At 38.2% G+C, this 25,168-nt stretch overlaps 1 long non-coding RNA gene across 1 annotated transcript; it reads left to right on the top strand.

Moving 5' to 3' along the window:
* The first annotated feature begins 301 nt into the window (after nucleotides 1-301).
* On the top strand, nucleotides 302-25,168 carry LOC141728231 (uncharacterized). Its single transcript, XR_012579094.1, has 5 exons — nucleotides 302-5,311; nucleotides 17,396-17,456; nucleotides 18,208-18,310; nucleotides 23,997-24,129; nucleotides 24,906-25,168. It is a non-coding gene; the product is annotated as an uncharacterized LOC141728231 (long non-coding RNA).

Here is a 25,168-nt window from a genome sequence, read left to right as displayed (position 1 = left end):
AAAATATCCCATTCTTCCGTAAGAATTCATTGTAATCATTAAGAGACATAACAGTTATGACTGCTAGATGTATGTTTTAAAATGTTTTGCAGAATTACACGTTAATAAAGCTTAGTCATGTTCCTTTTGGAGCAATGGTAAAAGAGCTATTTTTGACCTCAGCTTCACCATTTCCCTACATGAACAATATTATAATCTCTATTTTTAGCTCTGATGAAATGCTGATTGTCCAAAAAAAAAATCTTAGCCTACTTCTTTCTTTTTAAGGAAAAAAAAAAAAAAGAAAATTAATCAAAATTATCAAATCTTGTTCCACCTTGTAAGATACAAATTGTTTTAATGAAAATATTTTTAAGAAAAGCCTCAGATGCATACTTTCTCTACTTATCTTCAAAATGTTTTCTCATTTTGTTTTATTTCATCATCTTTTTTTCCATCTGCATCACTCTCTAGGTTCTTCGTTCAAGAAGACTTCTCAGGCTATAATTATCCCAAGTATAGTGAACATGTTTCTGGTACTCAAAGGAAGCTCCTTTAGGTATCACAGCACCACGCTGCAGCAGAGTGCCCTGTGCATGCACTTGCAAAGTACTTTTTTTGTTTCCTCTAAAGCTGCTGAGCACCACTAACTTGCAAGATGCTAAATGCCCTGATTGCTCCTGCTGGGGTTTTAATACATTCATTGCCTCCCTATGTGCTCAAATAAGAACAAATCAGAAATATGAGGGCAACATTTTGGCCATGGCATTGGACTTCGTTATTATAAATTTCAGAAATGTACTCCAAATATTTATTGTATAGCTGTATTTGCACACTGATATTAACAGCATGATCTATTGTGTCTTTCAGTCTCTAAAACTGAAAATGATGTTCTGCTGTAATGTCAAAACAAAACAAAAAAACATACAAATTTATTTTCATTATGCACATATGCATACGTTATTGGTCAGCTGACATTCGTGACAAGAAATCTGCAGTGATTCTTGTGTTAGACTGATGAATATTTCCTTAGATATTATCATTTTATTATCATTATTATCATATTTCCTTAGATAGTATAATTTTTCTCTGATGAATGCAGCACAGGAAACTACCCATACTTTTATTTTTACAAAACAATTTCAGCTTTGGTCAGTTACACCAGTCAATGTCCTTCCAGTAATCTTATCTGATCAGCAGACAAGCAATATTAATAGCTTAAAAGTAACCTGAACTTAAACTCTTCCATTTTATATTGGATGAATTGGATATTTTGGGGGTTGTGATGTACCTATGCCATTGTGGCACCTACAAAAAGGTTTACTTTTTATCACAACGGGGAAGAAGTATTCCAGGAGCTCTAAAATGAGAACATCAGGCTCAAACTCTTGTGAATAAGAAAGAAAAGCAACATGAAATAATGAGCTTGTACAATATGTAAAAATTATTAATTTTTTTCTAAAATTTGTAATCTAAACCTTTTTAAGATAGTGCTTTACAAAAAGAGGAAAAAAAAGTTGCACTACTCTGCTCTGCTCTGTCTTTTTCCGCAGCCCAGTATCTAAGCAAAATATTTAACATAATATTGATTCTTCTCAATAGCTTTTTCTGGCCAGTAAACATGAGACAGATTTATCAGTAACATAATTTTAGTAGATTTTGACACCTTATGGTAGCTAGCAACTTGATCCAACAAATGCAAGACTGAAGATAAAAACAAATTCATTGCAGAATAGAAGAGGGTGTAGTCAAACTGATACTGACAAAATAAAGTGAATTACAACCCAAGACCTTATGCTCTATCAAACTGAGGAATCAACTTTCGTAGAAAACAGAAGAGAATAAGAAAGTTGTAGATGTAATCATAATAATAAGGAGAAATAAAACAGTGGGTGAAATATGATGATATTTATTCATACTTTAAAAAAATACAAAGGTGTTCAGTTAGTTAATCTTTAATGTCGTTGTCTTTATTCTGATTTTGAAGATTATGGATAATGTAAGACGTGAATTCCCCTGTTTCTTTCCATATGTTCCTATAGCAAAAATAGTTTCCCCTCTTCATATGGATTTCTCCAAATAAGGAATGAAGAAGCTGCAAATTAACTCCTCATTACTACAGTACAAATGTATACTTCCAATATGCTGATTTGAGGAGAGAGAAATGAGGAGACAGCTCTTTGGAAAACTCTGTTGAAATCTGTCCTCCAGAAATTTCCCACTTAATTACAGATATTTTTTTAAGCAGCATTTAATTATTTGTGTTTATACATATGAAAGCAGCGAAGAAAACAACAACAAAAACCCTCAAACACCAAAAACTCATCACAAAACTTAATTAACTGGACTTTGCAGTGAGTTTCATTATGTTTGTAAGTTCTTGATTCTGGTAAGAAGGTAGTACAACAATGACATAGGATGATCCTGTCGAAAATCCCCCACTACAGGACAACATGATTTAAACAGCTGAGGTGACCAGATACAAAACCAAGATTAGAATGTCAGGCCAGAATTGAGCAACAGAGCTGTAAAGACATCCACAACAGAGAGCTAAATGTCCTTATTGCCATGTCCTGTTGTTCAGACCTGTCAAGAAGTTCTCTTTGGGAAAGGTGGATTCCACCTTCTCTTTCTGTTTTTGTGATTTCTTCAGTGCCACTTTGTACTTTACAGTAAATACAACATCTGTTACAAGATGAAATAACATCTGTTGTCAACTAACACAGGCAAATAGACTGAGCTAGATGCATCAAATGATCCAGAATGACAGCATTTATGGGTCTCTAACACAAATAGATATAATAAAAATTAAAAACAAACATAGACTTTTGCATACACTAGGATATTAATCTCTACAGCTTGCTCTGAGAAAAAAAACCAAACCACCATGCTGGATCTTTGTCAAATGACCATGCTGTAGCTTTATGGAAAACAAATCCCAAAGTATAGTATAGTTGGGAAATTTTGTATGTGAGTGTGCACATATGTGCCTATATGTGAAGACATAAGGAATCATATTATGATAGTCTTCTGTTTAATATCATTATAGCCTAGAAAGTGCTAATGTTTTTTTCTTTTCACATATATAAATTTTTGTAATGAAGTTAATATTCAAATACTGAAATGTATTTTTGTCTTGTTAATTCAAATGTTTTGACTTTCAGACACAGCCTTTTTTTTCACATTCTGGCTTGCTACTCTGCTTGACTTCAAAGCCAGCATCTGTTTCCCCATTGTTTTACAAGAAGTCTTCTGCAGAACAAATAAGTGATACAATTAATTGTAAGCTTAGAGGTTACAAACAAGTTCCTGACTTTAAAAGTCACTAAACAGAATTATCTGTTATAGTACTTTTACTTTTGTCATCTTTCATTACACTAGCAATATGTATCCATTATCTCCACTATTTAGCCCTTCTTGTTGATGCTACTACTTTTGCTGGTGCCTTGATCTTGTTTATTGAAATCCTTAAATATTTTATTGTAAACAAGTCTGTACCTCTCAAGGTTTTCAATGCTAAATTTTCAAATATAACTATTTTAATTTCCCACATGTAAAATTTGCTTCTTCTTCTTTCCCACAATAATCTTTAATTTATCTACTTCCTTGAAATGTATGAAAGTTGTTGTATGAGCTTAGGGCTTTTCTCCAAATTCACTGTATTCTCAGTTCATTATTTTGAAAATTAACTGTTCACCCATTATAAATTGTTGCCAAGTTAGAGTTGAATTTCAACCTTGTATAGTGTGCTCTCTCATGATGTGACTCCATGTCTTACCAAATGCAGACGATTTTTGTGAGGTTTTTTTCAGGTGCCTCTTCAATCACGCAATAGTTGAACTTTCTTTTAAAAAAAAAAATAACTTCCTGGATGCAGAGTAAAACTTGAAGCCGTGGATGCTGTAAAAGTGAATGTAAGTAAGAAAATTACATTTTCATATTACTTTGAATCAGTGTTTTGGTTTAGTTCAATGAGGATGTATTTTGATTCTGTGTTTTGATTTTTTTAAAAAATTTGGGGTTTTGGTACAATTTTGAGTTTTGACTCTTGTTTCATCTTTGTGTGTTTTTATCTTTTATTTGCTATTGATATCTCATTTCTTATAAATGATTATTTAATAGATATCCGATGCATATCCAATTTGGTAATAGTTCAAAACTTTTAAATCCAGAAAATGGAAAAAATAGGAGAAGGCTGCTGCTTATGATAAGGCAAACTGCCATTAAGGACCGAATTTCCCAGACATGCTGGACACCCAGCTTGAATACTCTGTTTTTATACATACATACATACCTAGCTAGAAATGGATAGAGAATAAAACCCATCTCAAGTATTGTATAACTTTAGATACTGGGAGCTACATATAAATCCTTGCAGTGCTGACCTATGCTGTAAAATTAGTTCTTGAATATAGGTACCCTGACTGGCACCCAAACATTGTTTCTGTGCAAAAATATCCAGTGAAAATCAAACAGCAAGATTCACATATTCAGCTAGGAAAAGCTGACAAACTGAAGGCATAACTTAGATGCCTAAATACTGATATGATATGAAAATGTGTGCAGTTCTCTAAGTTGCTGTTGGATGACTCCCGGAATGTATAGAAATTGGCTCATTTTTGTATGGATGAAATAGAGTACACAGTTTATGCATCAATATTAACAACACCTGAACATCAGCAAGCACAAATAAGAAGGAAATTTTGTTTTTATGTCATGCCTGTAACTGCTTCTGTTTCTTTATTTATGGAGGGGCATGTGCTATTAACTGGCATTAATCAGAAAACAATACTACCACTGGCAAAGAAGATCTAGAAAATGCTTTGCTATACCCTGAGAATATAGAGTTTATTTATTCATAGTTATAAATACAGAATGTAAAGGACGTATAAAAGTGAAATGAAGTGAAAGAATCTGTGTAGATGACAGGGGGAAAATGCTCTCAAAGCAAAAGTGTTTCTATGTTTCTTAAAATATAATAGAAATCTGACTATTTTGTTCTATATTTTCTCATTTGCAAACAATAGCTCAACTAGAAACTAAATAGGTGATTGTGTGTCTGGTCTGTTTTTATTGTTGCTTGACACTATTTGATTGTGATGTAATGAATTTTCTTTGATTTGAAATATAAGTTTAGATATGCTAGCAAGGGTCTACATTTACCTTATATAATGGAATCATTATTAAGGTACTTAGTAAAAAATGATGGCAAACCAAATTCTAGTCCATATTTATTCATATTGTCGAATAGCACTTACACAGCATGTTTTGTCTTTTCTTGACATTTGTTCAACAGAAACAGAAAGGAAAAGTCATCTCTACCTGTGGATGGGTAAGTGGAAGAATGAAATAAATTAGGCCTTAAAGTTTTAGAGTGTGTGAGACTGCAAAGCCTCAGTACACCGGAGCTTAACCTCTCCAGGTTACAGCAAGTCTGTAATTCTGGAGGACTCTTAATAATGACCACTTTGCTGCAGTGTTAGCATGGTTAGTGTCCAGTTGGCTATAAGTATGTCTATCATGTACTATGTTATTGTTAGCTTTTGGCATGTTACGTTTTCGTAAAAGACAATGTGGAGCCTCTCAGGGCCAAGCTTCACAGAAAGGATATCCTGTCTTTATCGGCTTGGAACAAGACATAATAAAATAGAGTTCTTGCAAGCACCATCAGAGATAAAGGTGAAATGCAAAAATGCATCTTCATTTTTTGCTGCCTGATGTACTGTTGTTGCTGAAGCTCAGGTTTCAGGTTCTGAAACCTGAAAATACTGAAATCTTCAGTTGCCCATCTTGTCTGCAGCCATTTAAGATTCAAAGTGTCTCCACGGCTACGTGCCAGAAGAACACAACATGGATAGATGACAGTAAATTAAACAGCAGTAATTAGAAGTATGGTTTCTGTTATTCTCTGTGGGTGCTGGATCCTGCCTTTTGCTGGTGCTAAGTTACTACACCACTAGCCAGTGGTGAGAGACTAGACAGAGTGAGAGACTTGTGTTCTTAAGTTTAAGAATCGAATTCTCAGCTTTCTGGAGAGAAAAAAAAAATTAAAAGGAAGGAAAAAGAAAATAATTAGAAAAGAATACTATGTAATTGAATGGTTCTGGTATGGCACACCTCCACGTTGTCAAAATGTCCCTTTAGTGTAGAAGATAGTTTAACTCATTCATAGGACTCTAGGTCAAACTGATCAACATCAAAGGAGCCTGGCTTAGTGTATTCAAAATTGTTTCACATATTTAATATTTAGACAGGAAGACATTAAGTTTTGCCCCATAAAGTTACGTTTTGGATGTGGATCTTGAATACTCAATGACTTCTATTCTGCCCATTTTTTATGGTATTGCACAAATTGGGAAGCAGAGTGTGTACAAAATGGTTCCTTTGGTTATTTCTTTTATTGTAAATTTCACTATTTTGGTCCTGATGTTTTTCCACCCTATGTAGAGCTTATCTTGAGTTTTCCCTAAAATCCATTGGGTTTATCTCTACCTTCTAATATTCTTATGAATTTAATTTATGTAAACATGCTGAGTATGTTGGTTTTTTTTAATTTGGACTCTCTACTCATGTTCATATGACAAACTGGATAAAAAAAGTGAACAAACAAAAACCTAAAGCAAAACAAGAACTCTATTACATGTTTCCTGAACCAAAAAATAGCCAAAGAGTTAATATGAATTCCAACTGATTTCCTAATCAGACACTAGCTGAGAATAATTTCAGTGTTTAGTTAGTGAGGGGTGGTCAGCCAATATAAGTCAAGACCTTTTTTGGCCATAGATGAAGTCAAATTAAACAATGTTGCTAGTAAATACAAATAGTTGCTTAGTACATACACATATGTAAACTGTAGGACTCTTGTACATCTTGACTTGATGTAGGCATCTGGTCTTCCTTTTTTACACTGTAGAAAACAGTTCCTTCTACTATGGACTTTTTACATACTGAAGTCCATAATAAATTCCTAAAAATGCCTTTTCCTTTCTTCTACATACAAATGAAGTCTACCCTGACTAGTTGAAACTTAGGTATTGCAGATACCTAAAACTACCTGAATTGTATTTACTATGTGCTAGCAAATGTTTCATTTCCTTTTCCACTCAAAATAGCATGCCTTCATATATCTGCAGATCAGCCACCAAGATCTAATCCAAAGAAGTCTTGCAACCCACAAATACCTTTGATCACATTTTGTTATCCCAAAGTTAACATTGCATGTGACATTCACAATAATTGATGGATCATCAAGCTCCTTCCAGACACCTGTTGCACAACAGTCTTCTATGCTTTTGCATATACACACTATTCTTGATCTAAACTCTGTCTAAACATTATTGTCCTGGTTTAGGACAAATTAGGGGAAATCTCCAAGAGGGAGCCCCCCAGAACAAAACAAACCTCCAACCACCCCTCCCCCAACACCGGGTTCGGGAAGGAATTTCTCGGAGGAGCAAAGTGGAAAACAAAACCTATTTATTTACAAGTAACAAAAGAACACTCCCCAACACAAGAAAAGAAAAGGGACCAGACTGTGTTGTGGAGGGCGCCGAATCTTCTCTAGCAGGCTTCGGGTGTCCTGGAGCTCGCAGGTCAGAATCCGGAGCCGGTCCAGTATCTTCAGGGGAGGGTAAGAAAGAGAGAGAGAGAACAAAAGAAAAAGGAAAAAAAAAAAAAACAGCGCAAAAGCAAAAAGCAAGCAAGCAAGCAAGCAAGCAGCTAGCAAAGCCAAGCAGCAAAAGCCAAAAGCCAAAAGTGCCTGGTCACACACCCCCCCCCCCCCCTCCTCTCTTCCCCATCCCGCCACAGCCAGACTGCCGGGGGGGGGGGGGTGGGGGAAAAGGCACAGCTGCCAGACATAACACACGATATTGGGATAAAGGCTGTCACCCCACGACACTCCACCCCTTATCCCATATCGTGAACATACAATAAAAAACATTCATTTCACTTACTCACACCTTTTGACACTTACGCATTCCTCTCATCTTACTTGCTCAAACCTTTGACACTTACAGTTTCCTTCTGTCTCACATTCAACAAACAATGACAGTCATATATGAGTCTCATCCCACAATCAGGTCTCCCTGAGGTACACACCGTGTTGTTCCATCTTTCTGCATTATCCACCATGTATTACCTGGTCCTTGAGCAAAGACAATCCCACGGATGGGTTTGTCTGTACTCGAGGCAGGGTTGATCCATACTGTCTTTCCCAACAAACCTCTGACATGGGCCACTGGGGCTTTATCCCCATCTACTATATTAAGGAGCTCAGACTGAGCAGGACCCGCTCGGTTGGTGGAACCTCGAGTGTTAACTAACCAGGTAGCCTTTGCCAAATGCTGCTCCCAGTTTTTTAAAGACCCCCCTCCCAATGCCTTTAAGGTGGTTTTTAACAATCCATTGTACCTTTCCACCTTCCCTGCAGCTGGTGCATGATAGGGGATATGGTATACCCACTCGATGCCATGTTCCCTAGCCCAAGTATTAATAAGATTGTTTTTAAAATGAGTTCCATTATCTGACTCAATTCTTTCGGGAGTACCGTGCCTCCAAAGGACCTGCTTCTCAAGGCCCAAGATAGTGTTACGGGCTGTAGCATGGGACACAGGGTAGGTTTCCAACCATCCTGTGGTGGCTTCTACCATGGTTAGTACATAGCGCTTGCCCTGGCGTGTCTGGGGCAGTGTGATGTAATCAATCTGCCAGGCCTCCCCGTATTTGTACTTAGACCACCGCCCCCCATACCAGAGGGGCTTCAGTCGCTTGGCCTGCTTAATGGCAGCGCACGTCTCACAGTCACGAATAACCTGAGAGATACTGTCCATGGTTAGATCCACCCCTCGGTCTCGTGCCCACTTATAGGTGGCATCTCTACCCTGGTGGCCTGAGGCATCGTGGGCCCATCGTGCTAAGAATAACTCTCCCTTATGCTCCCAGTCGAGATCTATCTTCAACTCCCCTATCTTTGCAGCCTGATGTACTTGCTGGTTGTTTTGCTGCTCTTCATTAGCTCTACTTCTGGGGACATGGGCATCTACATGGCGAACCTTCACAGGTAACTTCTCTAACCGAGTAGCGATATCCTTCCACTCTTCCGCAGCCCAAATTGGTTTTCCTCTGCGCTGCCAGTTGGCCTCTTTCCATCTCTTCAGCCATCCCCATAGAGTGTTGGCTGCCATCCAAGAATCGGTATACAAATAGAGCCTTGGCCACCTCTCTCTCTCTGCAATACCTAGGGCCAGTTGAATAGCTTTGATTTCAGCAAATTGACTGGATTCACCCTCTCCTTCAGTAGCCTCTGCAACCCGTCGAGTGGGACTCCATACAGCTGCTTTCCACCTCCGTTTCATCCCTATGACACGACAAGAACCATCAGTGAATAGGGCGTAACGTGTTTCTTCTACTGGCAACTGATTGTATGGCGGAGCTTCCTCAACCCGGGTCACTGGCTCTTGCTCCTCATCTGCGACACTAAAGCTTTCACCTTCGGGCCAATTTGTAATTATTTCTAGAATCCCAGGGCGATTTAACTTCCCAATCCGAGCGCGCTGCGTAATGAGGGCAATCCACTTACTCCAAGTAGCACTGGTGGCATGGTGGGTAGAGGGAACCTTTCCTCTGAACATCCATCCCAGCACCGGTAGTCAGGGTGCGAGAAGGAGTTGTGCCTCTGTACCAATCACCTCTGAGGCGGCTTGGACTCCTTCATAGGCGGCCAAGATTTCCTTTTCTGTTGGAGTATAGTTATCTTCAGACCCCCTGTAGCTCCGACTCCAAAATCCCAATGGTCGGCCTCGGGTCTCGCCAGGTAGCTTTTGCCAAAGGCTCCAGGACAGACCATGGCTCCCGGCTGCAGAGTAGAGCACATTCTTCACATCTGGTCCTGTCCTGACTGGACCAAGGGCTACAGCATGAGCGATCTCCTGCTTGATCTGGACAAAAGCTTGCTGCTGCTCAGGGCCCCAATGGAAGTCATTCTTCTTGCGGGTAACCAGATAAAGGGGTCTCACAATCTGACTATACTCAGGGATGTGCATCCTCCAGAAACCTATAGCACCTAAGAAAGCCTGTGTCTCCTTCTTATCAGTTGGTGGGGACATAGCAGTGATTTTGTTAATAACATCCGCAGGAATCTGACGCCGTCCATCTTGCCACTTCACCCCCAAGAACTGAATTTCTCGGGCAGGTCCCTTGACTTTGCTCTTCTTAATGGCAAATCCGGCGTCCAGGAGAATATGAATTATCTTCTCTCCTTTCTCAAACACTTCTATTGCCGTGTTCCCCCAAACAATGATATCGTCAATATATTGTAAATGTTCTGGAGCCTCACCCTCTTCTAGTGCAGCCTGGATCAGTCCATGACAGATGGTAGGACTGTGTTTCCACCCCTGGGGCAATCGGTTCCAGGTGTACTGCACTCCCCTCCATGTAAAAGCAAACTGAGGCCTGCATTCTACTGCCAGAGGGATGGAGAAAAACGCGTTAGCTATATCAATGGTCGCGTACCACTTTGCTGCCTTGGACTCCAGCTCGTACTGCAGTTCCAGTATGTCCGGTACAGCCGCACTCAGTGGTGGAGTCACTTCATTCAAGGCACGATAGTCCACAGTCAATCTCCACTCTCCGTCAGATTTTCGCACGGGCCAGATAGGGCTGTTAAAGGGTGAGTGGGTTTTACTGACCACCCCTTGGCTCTCCAGCTCTCGAATCATCTTGTGGATGGGGATCACAGCATCTCGATTCGTCCGGTACTGCCTGCGGTGCACTGTTGAGGTGGCAACTGGCACTCGCTGCTCCTCTACCTTCAAAAGTCCTACTGCAGATGGGTCCTCTGATAGTCCAGGCAAGGTATTCAATTGTTTAATACCCTCTATCTCAACTGCAGCTATTCCAAAAGCCCACCTGAATCCCTTAGGATCTTTGTAATAGCCATTCCGGAGAAAGTCTATGCCCAAAATACACGGAGCCTCTGGACCAGTCACAATTGGATGTTCCTGCCACTCCTTCCCAGTCAAGCTCACCTCAGCTTCCAACAACGTCAACTGTTGTGATCCCCCCGTCACTCCAGCAATGGAAACAGGTTCTGTCCCCACGTGTTCCGATGGCATTAAGGTACATTGTGATCCAGTGTCAACCAATGCTTCATAGTCTTGTGGCTCTGATGTGCCAGGCCATCTGATCCACACCTTCCAAAAAACCCGGTTCTCCCGTGCCTCTTCCTGGCTGGAGGCAGGGCCCCTCTAAGCCAGATTGTCCTTCTTTCCTTGGGCATATGCCTTGGAAGTTCCTTCAAGGGGATCGGACATGTCATCGTCATCGTCATACTTAACATCTCGGCTACGAGCGACCGGAGCTGCTATCTTTTTGGTTATACTTTCTCTTCTCTTCAAATCACGCACCCGTTGTGCCAAAGCAGCGGTGGGTTTTCCATCCCATCTTCTCATGTCTTCTCCAGCCTCACGCAGGAAAAACCATAACTCAGCCCGTGGGATGTACCTTCTCTCCCCATCAAAGGAGCGCCGGCGTTGGACACCAGGGCTTCTAATTTGTACGGCTGAGATTTCAATAAGGTCCTCCTTAATCTCTTCCCGGAGTTTCTTATGATTCTCCTCTATTTTGTCTTCTAGTTTCTGCAGTCGGGTTTCCACTGCTGCAATTCTGGCATGAGTTGGGCCATGCACAGCATCTGCGTACGCTCGAAGCTTCTTTGCCATATCGAGCACAGTCTCATATGTATCATCTCGCTTCATTATTGCTAGGGCGGAAGCGTATTCAGGTGGCCCAAGTCGCACAAGTTTCCTCCACATTATCGGAGTGCATGGTACCAGGTCCGGATTCCTAGTTGTTGTGTCATCTGAGAAAACGAGCTCTGCGACCGCCATCTCTCTCAGGCGTTGGATCCCCTGTTCTATGGTCTTCCACCGTGTCTGCTGCATATAGAGATCATCCGTACACAGGTACCGTTCTGCTACGCTTCTTAGGACCCGTTCCCAGAGGCTGTGAGGGTTAGCCCCCCTCATCACACCTTGATCGATGGCAGGATCATGTGACAGGGATCCCAAATGCCTCACTTCAGTACCATCCAAAATCGTAACCTCCCCTGCAGCATCCCAAAGGCGGACTAACCAACTAATAATAGATTCGTCAGGTTGTCGGCTGTAATCCTTTCTTAGGCCTCTGAGGTCCTTCAGAGAAAAGGAGTCAATATTGGCTCCAGATTCTGTGCCCCTTGATGTGGCCTCTGATTTTGGTGAGGGTCCTTCTTCTGCATCATCGTCATCATCCTCCACCTTCCGATCGGTCTTGCCTTTACACTTTCCACCTCTTGTATTAGCTGCAACAGCCATGGTTTGGGGCCTATTGTCTGATTCAGCTGCTAGCCTGGAGCCTGGGATGTTAGCTGCAGCCTGGGTCACTGGGATAGTAACTAACTTATCTCCCTGTTCCCTTTCTGCTATCTGCTGCTCCACAGTATCTAGCAGAGTACGGTAAACAAACGCCAAGGCCCAGCTCACTGCAGTAATCCTTTCTTCCTTAGTATTACCATGGCACTTCTCCCTCAAATACTTTGCCACCTCGACTGGATTCTGAATTTGATCAGATGGAAAGTCCCAGTCTATAGGATCAGAAAATTCCTTTAAAGTATGGCCCATATCTTCCCATTTCCCACTCCAGTCAAGATTTTTCCTGCTTTGTTTTACTCCTGAATCAGGAGTCTCTCTAACCCCTCTAGAAATCTCAGCTTTCATTTTATATACACTCCAGACAGTATAGACAAGGCTTAATAAATTAAATGCCAGAAAGATGGTTTCTTTCAAACTCAGGGGAAAGTCAGTATTTTCTAATAGAGATGTCAACAATTTGTAGGAGAAGAAGGAAGACAAAGGCTGAAAAGCCCCTTCCTCTTCTTCTCCCCAAACAAACTGAGTACACAGCCATGACAACAATCCATACATTCCTGAAATAAAGTCCAGCACTGTTATCCGACACATCATCACACATAAGGCCAGCACAATGATTATTCTGGTTAGTGCCCCCCGCTTACAAAAGCTACTTATTAGGGACAACATCAGAGCTATTTTGGGGTAAGGAAATAACCCTAGGGACCACAAAGGTATTAAAACTTCAAAAGCCCCTAGGGACCAGAAAAACCGGCAAGCTTCCACTCCAAATGACATTATGAATCACCAATATGCCCACAAAACAACCAAAACCAAAATATTATTGTTATAGGGTTTTTTTTCCACTGTTTTTGGCCTCCGGTTTCCCGGCCAATGCACCAAAAATTTATTGTCCTGGTTTAGGACAAATTAGGGGAAATCTCCAAGAGGGAGCCCCCCAGAACAAAACAAACCTCCAACCACCCCTCCCCCAACACCGGGTTCGGGAAGGAATTTCTCGGAGGAGCAAAGTGGAAAACAAAACCTATTTATTTACAAGTAACAAAAGAACACTCCCCAACACAAGAAAAGAAAAGGGACCAGACTGTGTTGTGGAGGGCGCCGAATCTTCTCTAGCAGGCTTCGGGTGTCCTGGAGCTCGCAGGTCAGAATCCGGAGCCGGTCCAGTATCTTCAGGGGAGGGTAAGAAAGAGAGAGAGAGAACAAAAGAAAAAGGAAAAAAAAAAAAAACAGCGCAAAAGCAAAAAGCAAGCAAGCAAGCAAGCAAGCAGCTAGCAAAGCCAAGCAGCAAAAGCCAAAAGCCAAAAGTGCCTGGTCACACACCCCCCCCCCCCCCTCCTCTCTTCCCCATCCCGCCACAGCCAGACTGCCGGGGGGGGGGGGGTGGGGGAAAAGGCACAGCTGCCAGACATAACACACGATATTGGGATAAAGGCTGTCACCCCACGACAATGATCCAACTTCCAAGTTCCTTAGTGTCCACATTCCCATCTCATTCAATCTTTCTTCAGGTTTCATGTCTCTAGAGTTTGGAACAACAGGATTATTAGTTTGAAAGAAAAGGGTTGCTACTGCTATGTCGGTGTATTTATTGTCTGCAAATAAAGGAATTTTGAAAAGTTCAAACTGAAGTGAGAAAATGGTGTAACTTTAAAAGTTCAAAAAAGAATACTGAATTGTGTCAAAGTATAACGGCACAGTTTCAGTCTGGCACTACTCAGAAAGGATGTTTCTCTAGAAAGATGATAAAGAGGTTCAAGGTATGTTTCTAGAAACAGAGCAGAGGCAGAAAAAATGACATTCTGGTGCCTTACCATTGTTCATTTTATGATCAGTTGTGGAGAACTTTAATGTGAGCAAGGAAGCCTACTTAAACATGGAAATATGTGGCTTTGTAACTTGAATGATCGTGACAATGTGATTGGACTTAACTTCAGAGTAATTGTTCTGAAAAACATGGTTTGAAACCTGACTTTCATAAAAGGAAGATATTTTCTTTATAATTATCATGGACTGTATTATGAAATATTTTACTTGTTACCAACCTGCAATCTTAATATCAGATGAGGGTAGCTGTGCTACCAACAAGTTTGTCCTTTCACTCATTGTTCTACTTCCTTTGAATTCTTGCTTTCAGCTATGCTCTTGTGGCAACGGAAAGCAAAATGTGTTTTAAGATTATTTTGAAACCAATGAGAACTGCAGCACCTTAATGGAGAGAACAGCAATATTTATATGGAGCAACAGTATTTATGTCAATATTTAAGAGTATACATCTATGTCTTTAACAAACAAAAAATTATGAGAAAAGTGGGATTTACACTCTCAGTATTATCTCAAGCTCCTTGAATAATGCAACAGCCTCTTGTTGGCATAGCAGTTGTTCTATCATTGCTCCCACTTTAGCCAGTTTCTGGAAATGATGAAATATTCTTTCTTAACTCTGTAAGATATACATGAATTCTGAAATTATTCAATAAAACAAGCTTCCTTTGTATCTTCATTGTAGCCTGAAATCCTTTCCTGCTACTATTTTTTCCAAGGTTTGTAGAAGTTGTCTTGAACAGTTAGCCTTTCCTCCACTGGATCTTGAAGGAGAACATCCTCTTAACATTGCAGATGCATTAGAATTAATCTGGTTCCCTTTATGGGCAATGATGCATGGTCTTTCAAAAGAATGACTCCTGTCTGCTAAAGACAACTGGCATGCACCATCCTTACATTTCTATTTTTCTACAGTAAGTAGCCTAGATGAAAAATATAGGCCAGCTATGATTTAGACTGCTACAGTCAGATCTCTTAATTTGATCCTCCTGTTGGTTATCCTTCCCAACCCCCTTTCTCTACAGAAATATTTTGATTAGATAGAAGGCAAACCAAATTTCATGTCTTTGTGTTGTATATTTGGAGAAAGACAACAAATATTTTTTTGTTCCAAAGTTTCTACCATTGGTATGACTGTGCCACTGGGGACTAGTTTGACCTTGTGAAGAACATCTAGCTGAGGTTTGGCCACTGGATAATCACTCCAGTGATTGATTAATGAATCCGAAGCACAACAACAGAAGCGGATGGATGTCTTAACAATATTGCCAAAAGTCAGGCATGCCAATGAGATAGGAGACATTTAGGAAAGAAAGAAATGAAGAATAGAAGGCAAAGAGATTGAGGAGAATCACAGAAAAAACCATAAAATGCTGCTTCTAGAATATCTCTAATGTGATTATGAAATGAACAGGCAAGACATAGATTTTTCACGGGATGTGCTTAAGAGAGTATGCAGTTAGAAGAGGGAAACCTCAGTAACACAAACATCTGTGGTTTTGTTTCTGCATAATCATGGACTAAAATATGCAAGCAATATTTTGGAAAGGAAGAACTAGCAAAGGAGCCACAAACCGACAAACCATTAGCAACACAGACTTCATTCTGTCTTTAATCAAAGCTCTGAAACAAGAGCAGATGCAATATAATAATGCTTATAAGACCCCCTATTTATTATATAGGATAAAACCCTGAGGTTTTACCCTATATCTGATGCTTACACATAAGTGACTAGTCTAGTGCAACTGGATACCCACTTGTCTGGATGAGTTGAGTTTAAACAGAAGTGAAGAGAAAAGAGATTTTATTTTCTCAGTAAGTAAAAAACATTAGAGTTGAATACAAAGACAGTGGATTCAATGTACCATATGACAGGCCAAATTTGCCATGCCACCTGATTAGTCAACCTGATTATAGTCTCCAGGCAGCTTGCACATGTGACTTAAAATAGCATCTCTAATGTCTTTGTAGTAACAGACCATGTCAGGAAGAAATTCAGTTGGTTGTTTGTGTGCAAAGGACGGTTTTGCAGCCCATAATTGATAACATCCTAAATTTAGGGAGGTGATCCACCTCCCCTAAAGATCGCAGGCATCATGATGTACTCATCATGACACAATCAAATGAAAGGCAGCAATAATGTTACAGTTCAGATGAGTCAATTAGAAATGCCATCTTGCTAGAGGGCACCTTTCACCAGTCTGCATTGCTCAGAAAGCAGTTCAATTAGATGGATAATTCACTCCAAACAGAAAATTTCCCAGCTGTCCAGTTTAAAGATGAAGTTTTAAATTGGTGTGCATCTTATTTTAAATTTGATTATAACATGGATTTCTGCCAAAAGGAATAAAAGGCTTTCTTACAGAAATATTTCAGTGATATATATTATTTTCTTCAAGACTTAAAGGACAGCACAGAAGGAACCATGAAATTGAAGGTAGGAGAATTTGAAATTAATTGGTTTAGACAAAAGTTTTATGGGAAGGAGAAGAAACAAAAAATTCTTTTCCTTTCTGTTTATGTTAGGGTATTGCTGCTTCCAGCTGCTTACAACAGTTTTGGCCTTTGGTCTTATGAAATGGTGTAAATGACACTAGCTGAAGTTGAAAGGTCTCAAAGAGAGTCAGTAACCTCACAGCATGATAAGCTAGGAGAAAAGCACATTTCAGAGCTTTTGTGTATTTTTTGATACATTAAACAACTATACTTATGAAACTTTCATTTTGCTGCAACTCTTGGGAAAAACATACTGCTATTTGAGTCTGTTATCACTCTGTCGGGCTCTCACTTGTATCAGTTTGCAGAGAGTCAGCCTAAGAGAATATGTGCAGAAAACCTTCAGAATGACCAGTCCTCTGACTCTATGGATGGAGGTGGATTATGATAATTTTTGGAAAAAAATATTACATTATGTCTGATGCCTTTCTGTATGCTTAACATGCTTTATTATTCCAATATTTTTTCTTATTAAATTACTTCCTAATAAACCTGGTTTATAAAAATATTGATAAAAGTAAGCTAGCATGATGTGCAATGATAAATTAACATCAGGCCAACTGTGCATGCATTCTCATAAAAGCCTAAGGCATATGGAAAGACCACCTATTTTTTAACAAATATCTCAAATTCTTGTCCCAAAAGTAGGGACAACACATGACATTGTTTTTGCTTTTATTGATCATTAGTAAATCATCTTCAGATGATCTCCTAGGGAAGACTCCTGTGGCAGCACTGGCCATGTGAATGGTATATATACGCTACTAACTTAATTTCAGTGACTTTCTGCTTGATCAGTTATTCTGTCAGAGAGCTGGGAATACCAAAGACATGCAAGCTCTTGGAGTTATCATAAAAATTGATACTTGGGAAGAGAAGACCCTATTAATACACACAAAAGAAAATCTTCAGCATGAATTCAGCCCATCATAAAGGCCAGGGACTGCAGAGGGAAAAGAGCTGTAAAAACAAATCAAACCAAATAAGCAGCTTTGGTAGGGCAATTCACTGCCTGCTACAAACTTGTCAGTACAAGAATTCAGTTTATCTGAATTCAGTTTATCTTGTTCCCACCTACAACTTAGATAAGAGTTACCTCACCAATAGTGGCCATCTGAGAGTTATTTACCCAGGCTAGTTGTACTGGCTATATCTGTAGTGTTGAGTGAAACATGGCTAAGGACTAGCCCTGACTAATAGCACTGTTCTCCCTCCAGAAACTTAGGTACTTTTTTGAGATCTGGTTCTACACACACACGAAACCTAGGTGTAAGGTATCTGATAAAGACCGACAGAGTTCAGCTTTAGATTTTCATTGATTCTGGGGCTCACTTAACAATTTTAATGTCTATAGTAGCATCCAAATCTTATATGGTGGCTCTGGCTAGGAGAACATAAGTTGTAGATTTGAGGCACTTCCAAACAACAAAGAATTAAGAATTTTAAGTATTTATCCAGGGTTTGAACTCATTCCCTGATGATTTTTTTAATTTCACAAAAGGGTATCCATGGTCAGTGGAGCTGACAGACACCTCCAGGGGATAAGATGAATTGTGCTAGAAAAGACCTTTGCTGTTGATGACAGTTGAAATCTACGCAAAAAGGTGAGACTAGACAATCTGATTTTAAACAGTTTAAATCAGGTATGATTAATCCCATCCTGGAAGCTACTGAACTGTTCTGACAATACCTGAGTTCCTTATAGAGTCAATGATGAAGACAAGGTTTTTTTGAAGATACCATAAGGAAATCCAATTAGCTTAACTTTGCTTGTTAAACTGAATGACACAAAATCACTCTCTTGAGAAACAAAGTGTATCTATTAAATATCCAGGAAACTTAACCACTTGCTTTAAAAATAACTTCAACAAACTCAAGGCATTTAGGTGTCTAATAAAGATGGGCAGATTTCTCAGATTTCTTTCGTCTTGTGTTTGTTGAAGAACCTTAACAACATCAGAGTTGTTAAATTTTAGTATTTAGTATTAAAACTAATGTTCATACTGTAATTTTTATAATCTGTTACCACAATAGGAGAAGATTACAAAAAAATTACAAAAGATATGCAGGAAAAGGCAAAACATGTCCAATTCTAGCATGTCCAGTTTTTCACCTATACTGTTAATATCATTTGTATAATTAAGAACTTGTATAAATTGAGGAACTTAGGAACATTTTCCAGCTAGTGGATCCAGGTGTATGATCCAGCTGCTTTACTGTTGGATGACAGCAATTACAGCTATTTGGATGAGTAGAGAAGAAACTGTAGTGTATTCAGTAAGACCCTTGCTTGTCACACCATCATCATAATTTATGCTGTGAAGATTTAAATAGAAGTTTAGGAACAGAAATTTTTGTGGGGCGTATGTGTGTATATGCACATACATATATGAATACATATATAAAAATATTTCTTTAAGAATATCCATAAAACATTACATGAGTTTTGCAAACAATTTGTTAATTAGATGATCATTTAAGGTAGAAGAAACATGCAAATAAATAATACACTAGGAATCAAATAAGCTACCTGAAAGAACAATGAGGTCTGTTTGATGGATTTGCTCTGAACAGCAGATATGTTAGACCAAGAATAACAGCAGAAGACAAAGAAAAAAAAAAGAGAGGATGCATTTGTACCAGACAGAAATAAAATTGCTCAAGGCTGCAGCACTGTGGATGCTTGGGAGAAATGGTAGTGTTTTCCTGTCCCTGGGAAAGCTTGGAACTGATTCCAAAAGGCAGTACTCAGGGATGGGCCGTAGCTGAATTGTTTCCTCGGTCTCTATGGCCAACATATACACAAGGAAATCCTTAAGCAGACTTTAAGGAGTTATTTAAAGGCATACTCTAAATACCCCTATGACTTTTTTGTGCCTTTTCTAACTTTCTAATTCGTTTTTCCAATTATTTCACTGAGCAGTTTATCCTACTTTGCTAGGACAATCTTGTGTCCTCCTCTAGACTTTTCTGCAAACCTTAGCAGAATAACAAACAGGTCATAGGCCCATTAAACCAGTGGCACTCCCATTAAAGCAACGATCTTTTATTTGTTATCATCTGGCTGCCAATCATCTAGGACAAACCCTGAGACTACAGTTATATGAATAAATGAAAGCGATTAGAGCTGGTCTACTCATCCTGATGGCAGCAGCAAACACACCCACAAAGATAAAATATTTTCTCATTCCCACACAAGATGGCCTCTTGCTTACTGCCCAGCAGAGAGAAGTCTCTGTCCAGGGGTATTTCCTAGACAGCATCTAACCATTGTCTGGCAGAGCCTCTTGAAGGACCAAAAGCAGAGAAGCTTGTGTGCTAGCAAATCACTTGTACAGGAGACCATTTGCTGGTGGTGCTTGAGTATATATGCCCTCCTTCTGTTTATTAGTTCTACAGGTGTAACAGCAGGGTCCAGGCATGACTGAGGGGATAGCATTTTTTAAAATCCTGGTTCCTTAATTATCTTAGAATATTAAAGAATTTTTATCTGTCATATAATAGAAGTTGTCCATACTAGGACGTAGGAACTAGAGCTAAAAAGAAAGAAGAAATATCAATACCATTCACTTCCCTCTGTATATTTTAGGCTTCCTTCCAAGCCTGTTTTTTTCCTCCATCTCCTTCCTCCAAAACCTTACTAGAAGAAAATAGAGGAAAACAGCAACCTTTAATACAGAGTCACTATTTCCAATATAAAACCAAAACCAACCTCCAAAAAAAGAAGTGCAATTATGTAGAAAGTCCTACTTAAAACATATTAAAAAAATACCTTCTCTGTTAAGTAGGGGTATAAAGGAAAAACCTTACATAATAAATACACTGCATTATAGAAAGCTGTGTTCTTAACTCATTTAGAATAATTAATCACTGGTTAATAGCATACAACATATCACTAACATTAGCTATTGTATGTCACAGAGTACCTAGGATATTTGTAAGTATTCACAAGTGGCTGCACTCATCAATTTCTGTACTTTAGAAAAAAGTACTGAAACACACAAAAAAACAGACATACTGGAAAGTGGATCTATGTTTTTAACACAATTTTTTCAGTAATGCAATTTTCCAGTTTTGTCTGGAAACCAAGAATCAAGAGGTTTAGCTCATCGTGGATTTCTAAAGAATGTGGTTCAGAGGAGCTGCGACTGTCAGTGCTCTTGGAAGGCTGAGAGTCTAACTCACAAAACATGATTTTATCCTTCTTAACATTTATACAAGAATTCAATAGATTTTTCAATCTATAATATCTGGGATCGTTGTTTTACTCTTTTTAAAGGAATAGCTAACAAATAACCAAAATTCAGTTTTAGTTGGCAAAGTTTTGTCTGTAATGTACTGACAAATATTTTGCCTAATGAGTTCAAGCATCCTTCACAGATAAATATGATATTAGGCTGTCAAGTCCTCTGCCAAAACTATTTACTAATGCCACTGCACAAATTTCAAGGAGTCTGGAGGGGAGTAAAACTGAACCATGTAGTTTTTGGTTTCTTGAGAACCTTTTGTTTAAGACAGAAAGAAATTTTAGGGTAAGTGAAGTAAGTGAGTGCAAAGTCAGCCAAATTAAATTACTTTTCCAAACAGACATAGCAGCAGTTTCTGCACATACTTTGTCAGTTCTATCATTTTACTTTATAAAAATAGGAAAGCTAGTAAGTTAAATAATAGTTTTTGGAAGTTCCTCTTAAAAATATTTTGATAAAGATGTCACTTGAAGATGACAGTACTACTGAAAATTTTAGAGCTGCAATGGTGGGAAATTAAAGGTTCATCCTGGAGGAGAGACATATATTTATCTATGAAACTATTAATTATGTAATAATAATAGTTTCAAATAGACATCTCATGCATCACTCTACATCTGCTATAACTAACTCTACAATAGATTCCAGTCAATGATCACCCAATATTGCAGGATTTTCCACCAGGGAAAATATTAACAGAATGGATGTATTGTAAAACAAAGACTGAAACATCTTCTCATTCTGATTAGGGGACAGCTGAATATGATTAGCAAGTCACCTAAAAATGTGAAGGACCAGAGAAAATCCTTCAAAAGGTGAAGGCTTCTCTGTGCCTGAAAGCCTGAGCTTGAGATTTTGTTGAAATAATTCTGATATAAAATGGATAAAACAGAAGTGCAGACCAAGACAATGCATTTAGAACCTCAGATATAGAAGTAGTTGTGAGGAGACAGGAGACAGGGGAATAATGTGAGAATAGAATAGAGAATAGTTCAATTGGAAGGGACTTATAAAGATCATTTAGTCCAATTCCCCCTGCGAGTTCCCCTCATCCATCAAGGATGAATGATTAATTTGTAAAGTTAGATTTACTTTGTTGAAGATTTCCCTCTTCCCTCCATACTGCTGTAAAAACATGGAAGTAGGAATTTTAACAATCTGTTTAAAATTAGTTGCATTAGAAAGTCAGATTACATTAACCACTGTTTTTTTCTGTTATTAAGGCAATGAGTGCTTTACTAGGCGGTTTGAGGTTTTTAGGTTTTGGTGATGTAGATGCCATAATACAACTTCACATTTACACAAAATAAAATCTTCTGTTACATTTTAAATTTTCAGTCTTTTTTTTTTTTTTTAAATTTTTTAGGCTTCTACAAGGAATTGAATTTTCCTGATACATATAAGTTGATTATGACTGTTCACATCAGCTCTTATAAATATACATAACTAGTTTTTATTATAACTAGTAATACTTTATTATATTAATAGTTTTTACAAGTCTGAGATAGTTTTGCTCATATTTTTTAGCTTTGCTGACAATGTAAAGTTATGAGGTAAAGTTCTGTAAACTGGTATATGTCAGTGATACAGATGATATAGCTCTTAAAATTACAGACTGTGAGTGCTGTACGGGGTTTTTATGTATGTTTTTGAGGTAGTGATGACATCTTACATGCAGAAGAGCACCAGGTAAATGCAACTTTGAAACATGCTTTTGGTTATCTATATCCTTCCCAAACTCAATATTTAGTACAACACACTCTCAAATGCTTGTTCATAAAGCACAGTTTCAGCTACATACATGGATCTTTCTGTTCAGCAATTTTTGTACAAATTTTGGTTTTTGTGTATATATTTGTTCTTTTGGAGTAATGAAAATTTCAATTTGAGACACCCATAGAAACAAATTAGGAGTATTTGTAAATATTTCAAAACAACTATTGAAAATCAGGGAAAGAAAAACCTGAACAAGACAAGTAGAAAAAGAAGGGCTAATATTCAGTAATCCAGGGTACTATAGATGAAACTGATTCTTGTATATTTTCATGGTTACTCAGGCTCAGAGAAATCAAATTATGTTGAAACAGTTACATGTCAAAATATATAATCCAAAAAAATCTAGTATTTTAGGAATGCAAGCAGAATCTACTCTGCTGATTATATTTAAATAGAAGGCAAAGCTCTAAAGGACCTTTGCGTGGCAAAGGGTAGGATGTGTCCCAGTCCTTTCTCTCAGAGTTGGTGGAAAGAAGCAGGTGATTATTTGGTGTAATTTAACAAAAATTACTAAAGAAATCCTAAGCTGGTCAGATGAGTTGTATCCCAAGGGTTTTCTCCAAGAAGAGCCTCTGATGACTGGTACAGGTGCAATTGTTTACATGACTGATGTTTCCAATCTGCTGTGAGGAATTTTACCTTAAAAATCTCTGTGGGATGAAGGTTCATTGCTTTTGTATACCTGAAAGTTTTAAGTGTAAAAAAACTGACACCTATAGGAAGGATTCAAATGAAACATGAATTTGTTAATGCAGATATTAATGTAACCTATTCATGGAAAGAATAGCTTGTCTTCCAGTTTTAATTTTAAAAAGCAATGTGAGCTGGTACTATTTCCAGCTGTTTTCAAAGGAATGCATTGGAATATTCATATTCTCATATTCAGCTGGGGTGAATTGAGATTATTGACTCCATGTTATTTATACAGTTACCAATGAAATTTTAAATTTAGCTGAAATAATTTGTCCAAATATGTCTTTTTCTATAGTTTTATTCTTAATTACTGTTTTATCCACATAATGAATAAGGACTGTTTGGTTAATTTTTATAAACACCATTTTCATGCCTTAAAAGTCAACATAGTCTTTAAAATTATTTCTACCATTTAAAAATTATTTATATTCTTTTTATATTCTGAAGAGATCTAGCATTATATTTGTATTAAAGATAATTTCTTTCATTTTCTTTATGAGTATTGTTTATATATTATTAATTATATTGTCTTTTAGTAAAGCAATATGATTTACTAAGGTATTTGTTTAACTAGGTTCTTAAGCTGGAAACATAAGACCTTTGGCACATTCTGAAATATGAAGAACAAACCTTTGATTATGATGAAGCTGTTCAAAGCTTAATCTATGATTGGATGATACCATTATTAAGTAACCAACGAAGCACTGGTAAAAATAAAACCCCTCTGTTTATGGCTTTTCCTCAAAAACACACCCTCATAGAAAAAAAATGTAGAATTCAACATTAAAAATAGAAATTATTGCCATTTGGTGTAACTGGGGAAGTGCTCTGTCCAAATGTCATTAAAAGCACCAGTCTAAGACTAATTCCAGAAGTGCCCAAACCCATTATAATTCCATTATAAAATTTATGCGCATACTTATAATTCATGTTTCTTTACCATTTTGAAAAGCTGAAAAAAACCCCAATCCATATCAACCATTAAATATTATTTAAATTTAGATTTCAAAAAATATATCTGCCTCTGTATGAAATGGCATACCTCCACAGTTTACTTCTGAGCCCTCACCACCTCCTTGTTCACAATATATAAGCATTAATGCATTTATGGTCTTTTTTCTGGACAAAAAAATAACCCAAACAAACAAGCCCAGTTTCTTTTGCAACAAAGCCAACAGCTTTGGGGACAGTTCACTCTACTGGCAGCTTTCATATTTTTTAGGTGTAAGACTATATAGCTCTTAGCAGAAACCTTTGTAGTCTACTTGTGCATGCATGCAAATGCATACCCACACTAGATGCTTCATAAATCTATACAGTGCACAAAAAGTGCTAGTTATTCTGTCTATTATCACTGTTTATTATCACAACACTAAAAAACTTGAGAACATTCAGCTTTTCTTATGTTGGAAAACATGAAATTTGGCCCTTATCTTGTAAAAGATTTGATTACATTTCCCTACACTTCCTTTCTCATGTTTAGCTTTGTGGTGCCAAACAACAGGACAAGGGGAAACAGGCAGAGACTGATGCACAGAAGTTCCACCTGAATATGAGGAAGAACTTCTCTATTATGCAGAAAACTGAGTGCCAGAAGAGGCTGCTCAGAGATGTTGTGGAGTCTCCTTCCCCAGAGACACTCGGAAGATGTCTGAATGCAATCCTGAGTAAAATTCTCTAGGGGACTCTGCTTGAGCTGGGAGGTTGAACTCAATGACCTCCAGTGGTCCTTTCCAACCTCAACCA

The sequence above is a fragment of the Zonotrichia albicollis genome, chromosome 2 (assembly GCF_047830755.1).
Source record: "Zonotrichia albicollis isolate bZonAlb1 chromosome 2, bZonAlb1.hap1, whole genome shotgun sequence".
In the NCBI taxonomy this organism is placed as follows: Eukaryota; Metazoa; Chordata; class Aves; order Passeriformes; family Passerellidae; genus Zonotrichia; species Zonotrichia albicollis.
This window is presented reverse-complemented; position numbering and strand designations above follow the sequence as displayed.